The sequence below is a fragment of the Anser brachyrhynchus genome (assembly GCF_964034855.1).
Source record: "Anser brachyrhynchus genome assembly, chromosome: 1".
NCBI lineage: Eukaryota > Metazoa > Chordata > Aves > Anseriformes > Anatidae > Anser > Anser brachyrhynchus.
In genome coordinates this window covers 124,575,662-124,592,742 of record NC_137694.1, presented here as the reverse complement: position 1 = coordinate 124,592,742, position 17,081 = coordinate 124,575,662, and positions in this window count along the sequence as shown.

Sequence of the window (17,081 nt, the reverse complement as noted above, 5' to 3'; positions counted from 1 at the left end):
CCACTAAACCATCCTACTAAGTTCTGCATCTACAAGTTTCTTGAAGATCCCCAGGGATGGTGACTCAACCACTTCGCAGGACAGCCTACTCCAATGCCACACAACCCTTTCAGTAAAGAAATTTCTCCTAATATCCAACCTAAACCTCCTCTGGTGAAACCTGAGGCCATTACCCCTCATCTTATCACTCGGCCCTTGGGAGAAGAGCTCGACCCCCACCTCGCTATAGCCTCCTTTAAGGTAATTGTAGAGCACAATAAGGTCTCCCCTGAGCCTCCTTTTCTCTAGGCTAAATAACCACAGTTCCCTCAGCCACTTGTCATAAGACTTGTTCTCTAGACCCTTCACCAGCTTCGTTGCCCTTCTCTGGACATGCTCCAGCACCTCAATGTCCTTTTCATACTGAGGGGCCCAAAACAGAACATGGTATTCGAGTTGCAGCCTCACCAGAGCAAAGTACAGAGGACAATCACTTCCCTAGCCCTGCTGGCCACACTGTTTCTTATGCAAGCCAGGATGCTGTTGGCCTTCTTGGCCACCTGAGCACACTGCTGGCTCATATTCAGCTGGCTATTGACCAATACCCCCAGGTCCCTTTTGGACGGGCAGCTTCCAGCCACTATTCCCCAGCATGTAGCTTTGCATGGGGTTGTTGTGCCCCAAGTGCAGGACCCAGAACTTAGCCTCGTTGAACTTCATACAGGTGGCCATAGCCCATCAGTCCAGCTTATGCAGATCTCTCTACTGAGCGCTCCTACCTCAAACAGATCTACACTCATGCATAACTTGGTGTTGTCTGCAGACTTACTGAGGGTGCACTCAATCCCCTGGTCCAGATCATTGATAAAGATATTGCAGAGAACTGGCCCTGCTACTGAGCCCCGAAGGACACCACCAGTGAGTGGCCTCCAGCTGGATTTAACTCCATTCACCACAACTCCTTGGGCCCAACCACCCAGCCAGTTTTTAACCCAACATGCCTTGAGCAGCCAACTTCTCGAGAAGAATGCTGTGGGAAATAGTGTCAAAAGCCTTACTGAGGTCTAGGTAGACCACATCCACAGTCTTTCCCTCATCCACAGAGCACGTCACCTTGTGGTAGAAGATCAGGTTTGTCAAGCAGGACCTGCCTTTCATAAGTCCATGCTGACTGGGCCCAATCACCTGGTTGTCCTGTAAGTGCTGCATGATGGCACTCGAGATAATCTGCTCCATGAGCTTCTCTGACACTGAGGTCAGACTGACAGGCCTGTAGTTTCCCGGATCCTCCTTCTGGCTCTTCTTGTAGATGGGCATCACATTTGCTAGTTGCCAGATGACTGGGGCCTCCCCTGGTAGCCAGGGCTGCTGATAAATGATGGAGTCCTTATAGGAATGCATAAGTTCTGTGTAACATACGTGCAACTGCCTGACAGTTGAGTGTTTCTTATGTTCTTTCCTTCTTTCCTATGCGTATCTGTCAGGCAAGAGAGACCAAAGGGGTGTTAGAGCTGCGTGTTTTGTTCTAGAGGGGAGGAGCAGTGTGCTCAGGCTCTGTTGCAAGTGCTTCTGATATTTGTTGTTATATTCCCGGAAAGATACACAGTTATAATAGAAAATGATTTTTGAACCATACTCAAAAATACTACAGAAAGTTGCAACCAAGCTGCAGAATAAGAGTAAAAATGTAAGTATTTACATGAGGTTTGGGGGATTTCCTACTCATATATCATATGTCTGGTTCTGTGATTGCTTTGATTGTGTTTTACAGTCTGCTGTGGAATGTATTGGCTTTGTCTCTACTAAAATATTTTAGGACAGCAGCAAGAATGCATTGGGAGGGCATTAGATGTCCAGAAAACACTTTCAACATTCCATCTATTGAGCTGGCACTTGCAGTAACTTTAAAAAGCAAATTAAATGATCAGGCATAACCAAACCAGCTTTAATCTCTCTAGCATGCAATTTAGCAGTCATAAAAACATATTACTACAGGCTTCGGTGAGGGTTTACAAGCATCGTCTATGTATGCATGCCGCATTTTGTGAGGTTTGTACAGCCCATGACAAAGTGCGTGCTGCTGTGTCTGCGTTACTCCTGTTGCTGATTTTGACTAGATTAAAGCTCATGTGAGCGTTGCCAACTGCAGTGCTGCCAGCTGTGTGGTAGAGACATCCACGCAGAGGCTGCAGAGGTGTCAGTGCATAGCCGGGGTTAGCAGCCAGAGATGAATGTAATTTATGTCCTGCGTGTGCCGCTAGGTAATATGGAGGATTTGTCTCAAGTCACTGGACAAAGCGTTTAACTTCTTGGAGCTTGCAAAGGACACTTCAAGGTAGATCCCCGTAACTGAACAGTTAAAATTTCATGAGCGTTGGTTTCAGTTCATGATTACCTTTCTAGTACTGAGAACCACCTTACAGCCAGAGTAGTTGCATAAGTCGGTAGGACTGCTTGTAGAGAAGGGCTGAGGTTCTTGAATACTGGTAGTTCAGGAAGAGTTGAGACATTTTTAAAGATCCTGGCTTGTGGTGTAACATTTTATTGAAATAGTTCTCTTGGTTTTGCATAAACTAACACTTAACTTTGAAGACATCTGTGACTGTGTTCCCTGTTCCAATCACCCACCTCAGGAGAATAATCAGTAAAGCACTAAACTCCCAGCAGCCTGTGACATCTGTGAATGTTGTAAAAGTCTAATGACAATCTGAGGTAAGAGCAGGGCATGAGACAGCATTGGTGGTTCTTAAGGACTGCACACAACATGATCTCTGTGCTTATAGCACTATTTCCTTCTGCAGCTTTGGCATTGCAGACTGGTATGTGCCAGTGGGAGTTTGCAGAGTCATTTGCAACCTCGCCATGCAGAGCTGAAAGCACGTAGCTTCTATTTGTCGAAGTTATGCCAGGTCATACGTTGTATTTGACTTGTTAGCAAACTTGCTTGCTGAGTTGTGTTTCTTTCCAAGTGGGACGTCTTTCATCTCCAGCTAGCGGAAAAGCATCCTCACTTTCTTCCTGATAATGGATCAGTAGCAGCAGATGTTTCCACCACTTCCAATATGGTTTACCCTGATTGAAGTGAAACGTGAAGACAGCCGATGCAAAAACCATCTCCATTTCTTACGACCATCTCTTGGCTGAGGTCCTTTCTCTAGCTGCTACACATTCCTCGGTCATAATCTCAAAGCTCTTAATGAATCAAGCATCTATGATACTGCTTTGGTCAATGGACCACTGTTTGTTTTGGAAAAGCTGGTTACAGGACCTGATATAAAGAATATTAAAGATGTAAACACACACCGCTGTCACAATTTTTTCACTAAGACACTCGTAATAAAAATATTCATCTCCTTCCTCTCTCTAAAACAAAACACTCCTCAAACTTAGTAGGCCATTTTCCCCCTTAACAAAAAGAAGTAAAATCTCTGAAGACAGGGAAGAATTTATTGCTACTGGTTTTGTATGGCAGACTCAAATTTTATGGAATTGGGGAACTATTCTAAAATACATAGCTTAGATGCAAACATAGTGTACTATTCAAGGTTGTCACAGTCCAGCCTTGTGTAGTTTTCTCTACATAGGTTATCAGAGCGTAGAAACTGGTTCTGATTAATCTTCTGTCAGGTATTCCAGGAATAAGAGCAAGCAAAAGAAAGGAAAGAAATCTGTAACAATTCTGATGAGTTGTATAACCAGGTAAAATTAAGGTGGATAGTTTCCTTCAGTCCAGTGGTTTGAAAAACTAAGCAAAGTTCACAGGGGGAAAAGAAAGAATGAATGTTGAGTATCACAGAGATATAATTCAGGAAACTAATACCTTTTAAATAACCTTTTAATCTGACATGCAACTTTCCACTGGAGAAATGGAATGTCCTTTCCAAGCAATATATTTTCCCTTGTGTCAAAGTCTGTGCCAGCACAATAGTAAACAGAGTGAATGCAAATTAAAATGGTGAAAATGTTTATTATTGCATTGCAATTAATAGAAAAGAGAAAGTGATTTCTCTGTATTTCAGAGAAATAATATCAGGAGAGTAAGTGAAACAGTAAATAAATTAGAGTAAATATTTCACTTGTTATTAATGATAGTGATGCTGTAACGAATCACATTTTTCAACCCCTCCCTAGAATTGTTTTCTCAGTATAATTTTAATTTTTTGTAAAAAGAAGTGGCTATTTATTTCCAAACACAGAGAGCTCTGCATTGTTAACATTAATTGCCACAAGGGAGCCACACGATTCTTTATTGCAATAAAACACAAAAGGATGATCTTGACACGGGTTACATTTTTCACATTAGATGGTGGCTGATGGAACCGCCATTGAAGACTGTGATTTAAATGTCTTTGTGTATAGAAAGTCACTTTTCTGTCTACCTTGTACCCAAGAAAATGTTCTGTTTGTTTTTAGGCTACTTACCCCTTTGAAAATGCACCTCTGGTGATATAATAGCTGGAATTATGCTCTTCACCTTTGTTAACAGGGACCCCACTCCAAAACTGTCACCCGAGTCATCAGGCTATACTGGGCCTGGTTTCGAGAGAGGGCCATTCAGTTTTACGGTAATTGGAAAGTACAGTCCAGTTTAAAGAAACTTATATATATTCTATAAGAAATATATTCCGAGGGAAAAAAATTCCAAGGAGGATAAATAAGCAAAGGTTTACAATTAAAAAATAAAAATAAAAAATCTGAAGGGAGAACAACCGAGCTGCAACCTATATATTTACAATGGGAAATTTTGAAAACTGACTGTATTTATTAGATCTCTTACAAAGGTTCCTAAATAGCTGCTTCTCAAAATTGCCTTTCAAACCTCACAGAGAGACTAATATTTGTTAACATTCAAGTCAAGGCAAAATTATTTGCACTTACTTTGGCCCAGAAGCTAATCCTCATGCATCATTTGCATGGGAAGGCAGCCAGCTTCAAAGTGCAGACAAAACTCCACTCGTATCCCCGGAGCGGAGGCTTTGCAGGACTCCTGGCCCCGTGCCTCTCTTAGCAACACCATAAATCTTCTGGGACCCATCAGCAGATGGGAGGCTGAGGCTGATTTTTACCTCTTCTGTTCACCCAGTCTTGTGGCCAGAAGATGCGCCTGCCAAGGTATACAGAGAGGGAGCTGGGACAGTTCCAGGAGAGAATTTGTCCTATTGAATTCTGTCAGCCCTGCGGCTTCACTCAGACTTTGCTACTGGAGTCAATAAGCTTGCAATAACTCGGAAAAGCTGTGAGATTTGTTGTTCCATTCTGTCTCAGGGTGAGGCAGGTTTGGCGACAATAATCAAACCAGCATTTGTTATTTTTATTTTTTAGGAAACTACAGAAAAATATGCGGTCTCCAGAGTTTAACTCTTAAAACTGTCACCTCCAGTTTTATTTTTAGATTTTTAAGGAGCACATTTACACAAAACATAGCTCGAAGATTTCCCACAGAGCTGGTGTACATAGGCTCTGACTTTTGGTATCTGAGAAGAGAATCAAAAGCAAGACACACTGAGAATATACGTGCATACCTTTCTTCCTAACTTTTTTTCTGGGCTTTCTCTTCCATGCCTGATGACAATGCAAATTTGCCACATGGTTTTTAGTTGTCAATGACAGGATCATAGAAGCATCATAGAATGGCTTGGGTTGGAAGGGGCCTTCGGGATCATCCAGTTCCAAACCCCCTGCCATATACAGGGACGCCACCCACTAGATCAGGTTGCCCACGGCCCCGTCCAGCCTGGCCTCGAACACCTCCAGGGATGGGGCATCCACAGCTTCTCTGGGCAACCTGTTCCAGTGCCTCACCACCTTCTGAGTGAAGAATTCAGAGATGACTGTACTGTTAATTTCCATTTCAGTTCTCTCAGGAACAGTTGTCATCAGGCTGAGAGTCTAGATTTTACTAGATAGCAGGCTCACTTTTACTAGATTTATCTAGATTTTACTATGGCAGGCAAATGCCCCCGAAACTGAGTGACCACAGAGGATCTCTTACAAGAGCAATACGCTCATTGAAGATTATTAATTGACCACAACAGCGGCACCTTTCCAGGTCAAGCTTACCAGAGGCTGATTTATTTGAAGTTTGATTGCACGTAGCCTAAGAACAGGAAAAGTCTCTATAACGAGATCTGTGTAGGTTAGTGGCCTTTCACCATCACACGTGCAGTACAGCAACCTGGAGTCCTACCTGAAATGAAGGCTTTGTCGGCTCAGTTTATGTGTGTGTTTGCTGGATGAGCTCTGTCATTAAAATTGTCTAGTATTGTCCAGTACCTTCTTTCCATATATGTACCTTTCTCCAAACTTTTTTTTTTTTTTTTGGTCTGAATTATGTCTTCATCTGTCTCCTCTTTGGCCGTGCTACGCTGCCACCACGGTGTAGGAAGCACCGCTCCTGGGCACTGCTGGTCCCACATGGTCCTGGCTGGTGTCAGTGAGCCTGAGCCTCTCACTAGGTTTGTTAGATCCCAGTTCTGTTTGTTCTGCAACTATTTCTAAGGTAAATATAGTGATTTAACAATGCTGTGGAATAATTCTGTGTCCTTACACTGCCATGCGTCTGCATGTAAGCACTTGCTACCTTGAACCATACTGAATAATTTATAACCACAAAGGGCAGGGTTAAGGTGTGTGTAGGGCACACACACACACACACACACTCTGAGCTGAAATTGTAGAATTTCATAGCCACTGCACACTGGCAACAATAACTGCATGGGCTGATTTTCTTTGAGCAGTGTGTCAATGGCCTGCCTCAGTTACATACTCTGCAATTTCAGTGATACCAGAGCATTTTCAATATATGTCGCCAGGTCCTGAATTTGGCCTATAAATTGGGAGGCAGTTCAAGTTTTCTCATATATGTGATTTTTTCAGTACAGTTAAAATGTAGCTCTGTTGAGAGATTTTCTCATGAAGATGCAAAACACCTTTATTTTGCTCTCCAAGTGTTCATTTAAAACAGATAATTTAGCTCGTATACTGCAATTGCTTCCTGAACAATAAACAGCAGTAAAATAGTTCCTAACAGATCTCCTAGTCGCTCATCCTCCCCTAAGTATTTTAAGTAGATAATTAACACTGGGTAATTAGAAGCATCTTTAGTCTGTGTAATTGTACAGCCTATAATTTTTCATAGTAATTTGATTCATTTTATCTAAAGTTGTTCAACACATATCTTTGTAACAATTTAATTTGCATGCCTAGTTGGTACCTCCTTCCCTCGGTTGCCTTCATTCTCTGAGATGCTCAATTAGTCACATAGGGCTAAACAGATAGATTCAAGCAGATTCACAGCTTTATTTAAGTTCTCTTTCCTCAATGCAATCCTTTACAGGACTTAGAAAATGTGCTATCCTTAGGGCTCAACCTGCAGTGCAGCAGCATAGCCCTCAGCTTATAGATAGCACACCAGAGGGGAGCAATTCCATGGACAATACTTTGCATCGCAGGGAAGCAAGTGTCATGAGGAGGGAGTGATCTGCTAGCTCTATGCATCTTTTCCCACAGCTTTACAGAAAACACAGGGGGCAGCTCTCCCCACCGTGGGCTTCTGTATGTTCTCTGAGAACTCGCTTCCACTGTGGGGTAGCAGCGGTGGTGCAGCATCAATCTGAAACAGAGGGCAGGCTTGGCTTGGCAGTACTGACTTCAAAGGAACAAGCAGCCACTACACTTAAGCATGCACAGAAGCGTTAAGTGAAAAAAAAAATGCAGTTTGGTCATTGCCATGAAACAAAGTTTTACATGTAAGCTATTTAGAAATTAGCACCCATTTTCTCATGCAATTGTAAGGTGAACACAGGCAAAAAGTTCTTATGTTAGCATATTTATATTGTTGCTGGCTTCATATTTCTTTTTAACAAATATTCTTGTAGAATGACTTCCTAAGTGACCATCAGCTTGGTTAGCAATTCAAATTCCAATAATGTAGAACAATGGTCATATTCTGTATTTCGTCTTGCAGGAGGCTTCAGCAGAGAGTAAGGTGGACAAAAGTAATTTCATGCTGTCTCTGTGCTGTCTGAATTCTGGGCTTGACTGGGTCTGTATGCTTCAGGTCAAAAAGCTCATGGGTTTAAAGTCATAACTGTATAAAATTCAAGGTCCGTGTAAGAAGAAATAAAACTCAGCAAAGCTTGGCACTAATGTAAAATGTTTTTGTGATGGGGTCAAAATCACTTTGGGTTATATTTCTGATAACTCATTGAGGTGAACTGTGCTGCCCAGAAGGGGAGAAAAGGCCATTCATGCCTGGGAAAAGAAAGCTGTTCCTGCCACAGCTCTCTGAAAATGTCTTATTCACCTCCTGGCACAGGAGACAATTCCCCATGCCTTTGAAGCTGACTGATCATTGCAGCAAACCTTATTCTTCCTGTCTCCACTCAATTTTTCTGTCCTAGGTTAAAAGTTGTGCCATTTCTTTGACCTGTGGTCATTTTCTCACTGCTTTGGGGAATCAGTGAATTTAGTTTTCTCTTCTGTTAGGTTGTGAAGTGTTTGTATCTTTCTTCAGTAACATAATTACATCTTTTTTGAGTTCATCTGTCCCATTACTTCCTACACACACATTTCTTTCCACGTTCTTTCTAATCCACCATAGCTGAATGACCAAAAACTAGAAGTACCTGTCAAGAAGGTGTTGGAGAGGATTAAGAGGAACAGTAGCCAAGAAATAAGCCAGGTTTCCAGTGAATAGGAAAAGGCTGAAATGCCAGTCTGAATACATTGTCAGAAAGAGACGTTGTCAGAGAGGTTATTTTAAAATCTTGTTTAAGTGTGTGTATGGAGGAAGGATCGGTTTTTGTTTATTTGTCATCTCCAAGAGTCTCTTAGCAACTAGATTCCCTTATTTTGACTTATAACAGCTTATAACTATTCTGACAAACAGAAAGATTGGAATAATAATAATAATAAATGTTAGGTTCTCCTTTATAGTGCATTTCATCCACACAAAAGAGGTCATTTGGCCACAAACTGTAAGCCCTAAGGCTACCTTTGACCAGTTTTGTAAGAAATCTGTGTCAAGGGCAAGAAGCAGCACCAGTACATAGTTTCTTTGTCTTTCTTTTTCCTTTGAGAAATTCTCAGATGGTGGAGATCCAACAAAAGGGGAGTATCATTTGCTAAAAGATAAATGCAAATAGCTGAAATGTGCATTTTCCCAACCCATGTTGTGGGGTTTTGCTAAACCAGAGGATGTGGTATTGTATGAGGTCTACGATGTACAGAGAATTTAATTGAGCATTTTTACTGCCAAATGCTGATAAGACTTACAGGTTCCAAAAACAAATTCAGAACATCTTTCAGTGCAACATCACCCCTGCTTAAATAAACCCGGTTGCCAACACAACACATCTGAATGGCATTTTAACTTGCACATACCTGACTGTCAATAAATTTGAGTCAGATTTGGTTCTCCGTTACCCCCATAAACTTAGAGATTCATCCCCACTTTGGTATATACACTTCCACCCTGTTTCCTTCCAACAGCCTCTGCTAGTACCAGAAGTAGCGATAAGGTTGCCTCTTGCTGTAGGGAGACTGTAGGCTGTGGCTGTCTAGTATTTTTTAGTAAGAGGCTGCAGTGGTCAGCTGGCTCCGTTCTGGTTCTTCCATTGATGTTACAGCCCGCTGCACATGACCTCAAGCTCACATGACAGACCTGGAGCAGGACAGGCTTCCCGGCTATCATTAACGTTCGTTCATCACCATGCTTCAGCAGACTGCCAAGCTCTCTAGTAGTAATGAGATAAATATAACCGACTGAAGTAACAACACGAGTGTAAGCAGCAACTTTATCTTCTCATTTCAACTATACACGTGGAAAAAGGAGTGACCGTTCTGAACAGCTATCGCTGCAGTTGCTGATACTGGCCTGAACTATTGATGTTGACAAGGTTTCCAAAGGAGACTTACACTGGATTCACATATTGTATACATCAACTTGTAACAGCTGGAATTCCCTTTTGGCATTACAAGGGATCAGCAGTAAAGAAGCTGCATAAGCCAAATTCTCCCGTGCTGTAATTGATGCAATTGACTTTTCAGGGGATGTGGACCAAAGTACACACTTAATCCTTTCAGTGCTAGGGTTTTTTAAATTATTATTTATATTAGTGAAACAGTTTTCCCTGGTTTGTCCTGGATTTATATTGATATAAATATACAAAGGATATAGAATCAGGTTCCTAAAGTGACCATCCAAGTACTTAGTGCTGCAGAGGGTAAGCTAAACTCTTCTCTCATCTACACTGCTGTAAATCCAAAGTGTCACTGACAAATCAAAATAATCTAGTTTGACAGAGAGGAAAATTCAATACGTAATACAGAATGCATATAGCCTTCAGCACACACAGTGGTAGATCTATGCTAGCAAACAGCCCACCTGTGTTGATGAGACACAACAGTAAAAAAAAATATAAAAATCATGCAATGCACTGGGGAAAAAAAAAAGAATAGACAAAATGGTTCTAACCCAGTAATATGGGAAACATGCCTGCTAAGCAAAGGCAAGTGACCTAGGGTGGATTCCAGTCTATCCTGTCACCATATGTGGTGACAGGCAACTCTACTGATTTCACTAGTGTAACTGAGAGCAAAATATGTCCAGTATATCTTTAAAAGACACCAGCAGCCTTAGGACAGCAAATTAGCCTTAACGTGTGTTCGTAATAAATCTGCAGCCTATATGTGAAATGAATCTGACTTGTTAACATACTACCTACAAGAGTGCAGTTGCAGATAACATCAGTGTACCTGTGATTCTCGTTATTCATACGAGGATGACACGTTCTGTGTTATGCTTGATGACATTGTACATTAATCTACTTTGCAGTTTTATGTCAAATACCTTTTTGAAATCCAAGTAGATTATGTCCTTTAATCACTTTGCCCAGTCTGTGTTCCTTGTGATCTCATCTCTTATTAATATCTTCAGGATCTTGCCTACCACCAAGGTCAAACTGGTCTATAATTTCCCAGCTCCACCCCAAGCATTTTTAAAGAGGGTTATGTCTGTGCAACTGTGATCCTTCAGTAACCACCTCCTTTTCAGGAGGCTAAGAAGGGTCTTTCACCTGTTTTGTATGCTTTTGTATTCTGAAGTTTTCTAGAAATCCTGAACGTGCTGCTTTGAGTGTCCTGTTTAGTTAAAGCATATGTCTCAACTCCCCGCTGCCAGAATTTTCCATGTCTAGCATCACCTCATATCTTCTTCCTTCACAGAAAGTACCTCACTTCACTTTTCTCTTACCTCCTGATAATGCGCGGTTTCTGACAAATACCCGTTCAACTTTGAGTCAAAGCCTTCATCATTTTTTTTTCACATTTGTGAATATAATGAATCTTTTACCATCAAAGTGTGGGCAACATGAAGGATTGTTTGGTTTATGCAAATGTGCTTGATGTGATTGTACTTTCATGGGTGGAAAATCCAAATTAAATGCTAGAAAAGCAGTAAATATTTTTACTAATCTACTGAGAACAGAATCATTCCTATGGTTGGTTCCCATTGTATCCTCTCTTCTCTACATGCCTATCATATTAGAAGTACCTTAGTGGCGGGACAATTTAATTTTGTAACCTTAAATACCTGTAACCATAATAAAGAAACTTAATAAACAAAATTTAATAGAAGCAACAGCACAATGAAGAATAATATATAGATTAGAGGACAAAGTGTCATATGGAAGAGCAGACATCAGACAGAAATAATGTTTTAGTAAATTCTGTGGGTATGTACTTAGTCCAGATTAAATTAATCACATTTACATGGATGAAAATGAACTGTAGACAGTTAATTAAATAAATAACATCCTTGACAGTGACTTCAACAGAAATGCAAATAGGCAAAAAGACATATCGGTAGCGAAGACTCTACTTGTCACAGTTAGAATTGATGCTTTGGTAAGTCTTGACTACAGCAATGAGTCACAGTATGGAATTTTGACTTTGTGTTGTCAAGTCTATGTGTGACATGAGAATAAACAGGAGATTTCCCTGGAAATTCTCATCTTTTAAGAGAACTGGAAACACATTAAGAGGAAAGTACATTGATTTGTTTTACTCAGTTCAAAGGCAATCTTCTTGCCATTTTTAACTTTACAACCTTGATAATTTATGTCATGGTTATAAGTAGGTATATTTTTACTCCTTTTTGATTTGGATTATCTATCTGGAAGAGTTTGCCTGTTCATTCTGTATGCGAAGCAGTGCAGATAAGGGCATAGAACATGCCACTTATATGGTGTCAGCATTCTCAGCGTGCAGCATAGCTTCAAAGGCATGTCACAAATTGAGATCATGTTTAACATAGTTCTGTCTTTGCTGATGCTTATAAAATTTGACACTGATGTTACAACTTTTTTTTTCCTTTTTGTGCCCAACATTTTCATGGCAAAGCATAGGTTTATGACTTGGTCAAGGGTACAGAATAATGGACCCTCGAAAAAAATTTGTTTGTTTGTTTTTTGTTGCTGTTTTTTGTTCTGTTTTGGTTTGTTTTCCAGCAGTTATTAACAGTTGATATGGCATGGGATAGGGCACAGATGGTGTTCTCAGTCCTTCCAGTGAAAGGGAAGGGCCGGGACAGGATTGGGTACCTTCAGTGGATGAACACTCGATGCATGGCTGGTGTCACAGCCAGGAGTTTGGCATCTGTACCCATGAAATCATTCTGGAGGATCAAGGACTTCAAAGCAGGAACAGGATCCATCTGGATCATCCAAGTGTAGCAAGAGTGTCAGCCAGGCTTCGAACCTAGTGAGGAGGGCTTGAAATTAAGTAAGATGGCAGATGCTTATCATGACCTATAGAGAAGTGAATGCACAGGGAGCGAGGGGAAGTGGCAGCATGATGGGAAGAGTCTTGTACTTCCCAGTGAAAGCAGCATGACTGGGGATCCATTACAAGTGTCTATACATAAATATGTATTGCAGGGGAAGCAAAGGGGAAAAGAAACTAGAAGATTATGCACATTGGAGAGGTATGACCTCATTAGTGAGACAGCTGAAATGGCTGGAGTGCTGCACAGGTGGGTATAGGAAGCCCTTCAGGAAAGACAAGACAGAAATGCAGTGAGGGAGGTTTGTGCTATGTGTGATGGGTGGCTGGGTGATGAGCTATGAGCAGTGATTAAAGGACAGACCAGCATGAGGAGAGAGATTGTGGTAGACACCTGCAACATCTTTATCTGGTGATCAAGAACAGGATGTAACTCAAACCTCCTTTAGGCAACTGGTGTTGATTCTATCAGTGGTGGATAGTGGCATTCATAGGAGACACAAGCAGTACAGGGAATTTCTGGAGTGTGTTGAAGGTAGCTTCTTGATGCAAGTGATCAAGGGGCTGAGTAAGAAGATACTCTGCTGGACCTGCTAAACACAAACCGGTGAGAACTGACTGAAGACATGGACGGCAACCTTGGCTGTAGTGACTGTGAGACTGTAGTGTTAAAAATCATGAGAGAAGCATTCAGAGGTTTTGCTGAACATGGAGGGAGGGAAATAAGAAAATTAAATCTCAGCTGGTGATGAAAATTGGAAGTGATTTGACTGGCAACAGGAGGAGCTTCTAAAAATGCACTGACATAAAAATCAAGCATGAGCCCACTGCTCTCTGGGGTAGGAGAACTAGAGACATGAGACATGGAAAAGGCTGAGGTATTCAATGCCTTGCTTACCTTAATTTTTACTGGTGAGGTCCACCCTCAGGCCTCCCTTTTTCCCAGGCCTACTAGCAGTTTATGGAAGCAAAGCATTAGAAGAAAATCTGTAGAATAAAGTCACATTAGGGAATACTTAACCCAGCTCAATGTATACAGGTCCACTGGACCCGATTGGATGCATCCAAGACTGTTAAGGAAGCTTGCTGGTATCATTTCAAGGCTGTTGTCTATCAGTTGAAAGGTCATGGTGTAAAGGAGAGGTTTGGAAAAACTGGAAAATGGCAAATGTCATACACATATTCAAGAAGGGCAAAAGGGGAATCCAGAGAACTACAGGCTCGTCAGCCTGACCTCAATCCTTGGAAATATTATCTAGCAAATCCTCCTGAAGACCAGCTCCAGCCACAAGAAGGGCAAGAAGGTGATTGAGATCAATGCTCATGGCAAATTTTGTCTGATTGACCTGAGTGCCTTGTCTGAAGAGATGACTGGTAGTGTGGAAGAGGAGAGAGACATTGGTATGTTTACCTTGATGTAGTATCCTTATAGTCAAACTGATGAGTTATGGACTGGATAAGTAGCAGACAAGATGAGTGGAAAATAGGCTGGACTGCTTGGCTCAGTAGGTTTTGATCAAAGGTCACTGATGGCATTCCTCAGGGACCTTACTGTGACCAGTAATGCTCAATGTCTTTATTAAAGACCTGGATGAGAGGGTGGAGGATAATCTCAGCATGTTTATTGGCTGTATAAAATTGGAGGGGCTGGTTGATACACTCAGGGCCAGCTGTAGATAAGTAGACAGTGAGGTGGATTGAAAACTGCTGAACTGATGAGTTTAGGGTGTTGCGATCAGTGGCATGAAGTGCGGCCCCTGTTGCACCTCCATCTCAACATGGGGCCAATACTATTTAGGATCTTCTTTAGTGACCTGGGCAATGGGCAGTGTGCATCCCCACCAAGTTTACACAAATGGACTGATGGGAATTTCAACAGATGGAATTGCCCAGTCCTTCATCTGGGGAGAAATAACCTCGGGATCCAACACAGGCTGGTGCCCAACTGGCTGGAAGAAAGTTTTGCAGAAAAGGATCCGAGGGTCCCGACAGACACCAAATTGAATGTGAGCCAGACATAGTATCCTGGGCTGTTTTAGCAGGATTGCAGCCAGCAGAGCCAGGAGAGGTTTTTTTATTCAGTACTTGTCAGACCATACCTGGAGCACTGGCCAGTTTTCAGGTCCCTAGTACAAGAATGATATTCATGTACTGGGGAAAGTCTAGTGGAGTACTTGATAGACAAGGAGGGGCTGAGAGAAATGAGTTTGTCCAGCCTTAAACAGAAGGCTCAAGGAAAATCTCATTGCTCTCTTCAGCTACCTCGTGGGAGGGTATAGAGAAAATAAAACCAGAATGTTCTCAGAGATGCACGGTGGAAGCACATGAGGCAGTGGGAACAAACTAGAACATGGGAAAATTCAGTCAGATACAAGGAAAACCTTTTTCACTGTGAGGGTGGTGGTCAAACGCTGGAAGAGATGACCAGATGGGTGGTGGGATCTCCACTTCAGGAGGTACTCAAAACTCCACGGGACACGGCAACATTTTGGACCTGCTTCAAGCAGGGACTTAGAGAAGATGACCTCCATAAGCTATTCTACGATTAAGTGGGCAGCAAACATGCAATTTTTATCCTCATGGTACTCTTATGCTTACACAAGAGAGATCACACGCTTCCTGAAACTGCAATATGAGCAAGAAGTGTGTTAAAGCTGAAATCTAATCCCTCAAATCTAATTAATTTTTCCTGTTAAAGAGTAGCTATTTATTTTTTTTCTTTACACAAATATAAATGATCAAATGAAAGAGAGTGCATAAATAGTAGGAGTCACTTGAGAAGCAGAAAGAGGGGGTTAAATTCCTCACATTTACCAAGCACAAACTATAAAGATAATAAATTGGAGTTGTTGTAACATTGCATCCAGCAGAGGGCAGGAGAAGCTACAGAACAGGCTGCACACTCTGGTCTGCTACTTTGAATTTTATACTAGGGAAAACCTACAAAAGAATAAAATTGACCTGGACTTTACAAACGTTTCTAGACAGAACAGATAAGAAGGCAGATTAGTGGCTAATTCTGATAATCTTGAAGTGGTCTAGCACAACTTCAAGCACAAAAATTTTAAACAAAGCAAAGTAAGAAATATTTCTTATTAGTGACAATACGTATTCTGAATATGGTAGTCACAGCATTAGTAGTGAGAATACAGGGCTGTATTAATATAATGGCAAGAATATAAACATGCATTATAATGACTGAGCAAATTATCATGGTGGGAAGTAAACCAGGCTATGTAGGAAATTAATGTTTGGTAGCATGGAATTTTGGATGAACTCTTTCAAATTATAAGCAGAAAAATATTTTGCAGTTTGCAACAGGGGAATAGAGGTTTCTAGTGACATTTTGTTCAAATAACACCTCATTTCAGATACAAGGTTTATTTCCTAATTTACAACAATACAGGCATAGCCAACACCAATGCATTTTCAGAGATTGCATCCACAGTAGTAAGTGAATGGCATTCAGAAACAATAAAAAGCTATAATTTACGTGGGATGTAGAGAAGATTATCAGCATAAAGATCTCTGTAAATGTCTACTGCGTCATAGAAGGACTGAAATCAGTGGCAACAGTTTTTATCTGTAGATGACACCTTGAATTAAGGGAGGAGTAGCAAGTGAATACAAATAAATGATGCTTTTTCCTGCTCCTTGTCAGAGACATTAACAGTATTTTAAAGTTCCTGATATAATTGTTGGAATGTAAATGAACCCATTGGTATTACTATGAAATAAACTTTAAAAGTATTTCTGTGAGTAAAACTTTGCTACTATGCCAAAGAAGGGTCCTTGCAGAGAGCTTTAAAGGGATGGAAATGGGAATGGAGTCCACCTGCTGCACCTCTGTGTATTTGCACAGTGCTTTGTACAGCTAGTTTATGCAGTAGTAGGAAATTCACGCAAATTCTCACCCAGATCTCATCTACCTTGCCACTTGAAGTGCTTACAGTTGGTAATACATACTGGCAGGCTCCTGGTAATGACACAGGAAACATGGAAACATGGAAACCAGTCAACTGAAATCATTCAGCCAGCTCCAGCTCACCTCTGCATCTTCCCTGGAGCAAAACCACAAAGCATTGCATGAGAAGAAAAAAGCAACAGACCCTTCTTCTGAGATAGAAAAGGTCTGTTTGCAGAGGGTTTCCAATCTAAACTGTTTCAGGAGTATAAAGCTCACTCATGACTTAGCTGGCCTTGCCTTTTTTTGAATACCACATCAGTCATCACAAATCCTGAACACTGTTTGTGTAGGATCAGGCAGGGGAATTCACCTTTCCATCAAAGGCGGTTCCACAATGATCTCCCAAGCTAAG